The following is a 1995-nucleotide window of genomic DNA, read 5'->3' as shown; positions in this document are numbered from 1 at the left end:
GCTGTGTGCCTGCGGGCGTGCGCTGCCAGCGAGTCCAAACCCATTTTCGGAGTGAGACTCAGGCGGCGGCAGAAGGCGGGACACGACTCCCCACTTGTTTCATGAAGCCAGGCCCGCCGCCCCGCTTTGGCACGCAAGCCTCATGGCCAGCGTACGAACGCGGAGCAAACAGAGTGTAGAGAATCGGTGCTGTAGCTACCGCCGACCTCCCTGCGGGAGGAAGCAGTGTTCGATGTCCGGGCGCGAAAGCCTGGGGAACGGGTTCCATACACCCGAGCGGGGTTAGAAACAGGTCGTTGCGGGAAGCACCTCTCGGCTCAGCTCGTGCTACCTGGAGCTGCTAACTTGACACTGCTCCCCGTGGCTCTGGAACTCTCGGTGCTCAACCCTGCCTTGGAAGAAAGAAGCCTGGGAGCAAATCACAGTTCTAGCTCCCGTGAGCTTCTGTGACAGGCAGGGCCCATGCTGAGCCTGCAGGACTGTCCCCTCAATGAGACCTGGTGGGGGTGGGGTGAGGGCTGTAGACTTGGGCTGATTCTGTCCTCAGTGGGGTTAACAGGGCTGACAGCAACAGGAGTAGTCAATCTCTGTTGTCCACATCGGTGGCTAAGGCAACAAGCCTTTCCCTCACTGAAATAACAAAACAAAACAAAACAAAAAACCACAAAAAAATTAAAATCTCAACAAGAAAAGTTTTCACAGGAAAATGGACATTTTATACTGCATACCCTTGTATAGTGGCGAGGGCCCAGCTAGAGAAGGGAGCCCTTGGGTGGGTGGGACATGGGTCCTAAAAGTCTTGACTGCGGAGCATGAATATAAAGGGAGACATTTCCTCACGAATGATTGCTGAGGATGTATCGACCCTTCCACAGACGGAGACTTCTCCTTGCCCAGCACGGTGGTGATTGTGTCATGTACATTGCCCATTTAATACAGCATGCCTCTGTGGCAGTGTTTTTATTATCCCCCATGTAAAAGGAGAGGCAACGGGGAGGCTTAGTTTACGTCCCAGTGGCAGTTAGATTTTCGAACAATAGGTAATTTTATGAGAAGAAGCCTACAGGGTGCTCAGTGTGTGAAGTCCGAGGAGGAGTGACGAGGGGACTGCCCCAGTCATTGTCTGATGTTAAGCTCTGGATCCAAGAAGGGAGTGATTGCCAGAATAAGGCCTTGGGCCCTTTTATCATCACTGAAGAGGATGCTTTGCAACTCTGGGGCAAATTATCCTGTGATTTTAATATAAAAACAGCTTTGTAGAAATAGCCTGCTTCCTCCAAGGATGAAATAGTCTTTGATAGTGACTTAATTTTCACAATCTTTAAATGTGAGGTTTACTCCAGAGGCTGATAAATAGAGCAATAGAGCCAAGGGAATTGGTGAGCCTGGCTGCCGTGGGCCTCCCAAGGACTAGTTCTGTGAGCTGCCAGGGCCCCGGCGGGACCAGGAGACCTGGCTGGGCAAACTTTCTGGAGGAGGACCCCTCACACCTTCAGGGAAGCATCCGTGACTGCAGGCATGACAAATATACCTTTGAACTTAATGCTTGTTACTTGTTCACTACATAGTTTAGTTATTTATAAAATTAGATGACTCTAAATCAATAGAAACTCCTTGAGTAAAATGGGTTCTACACTAAATAAAACCATGTATGATCTAAAGGGCTATATTTCTTTGAATAAGAAGTTTTAAAACTTCAGTTTACATGATGATATTGAACGAATCCAAACCATTCTGATGACATTAACGTTCTAAGAGTAGTATGCAAAATTGTATTTCCTTCCATAGTGCCTTTCATTATATTTTGTTTGTGGTCACTTTTGAATATACCCAAGAACCAGGATAATGATTCACTGAACTGGGGTTCCGAGATTAAGTATCAACCTTTGCCAATCTCATTTATTCAGCACCCACCCCCCATTTTTTTTTTCTGGAGTCTTTGAATCCAAATCTCAGAAATCATGATAACTTCTGTGTCAAATAAGGTTCTGAAAA

The sequence above is a fragment of the Zalophus californianus genome, unplaced genomic scaffold (genome assembly GCF_009762305.2).
Source record: "Zalophus californianus isolate mZalCal1 unplaced genomic scaffold, mZalCal1.pri.v2 scaffold_26_ctg1, whole genome shotgun sequence".
Lineage (NCBI taxonomy): Eukaryota > Metazoa > Chordata > Mammalia > Carnivora > Otariidae > Zalophus > Zalophus californianus.
This window is presented reverse-complemented; position numbering follows the sequence as displayed.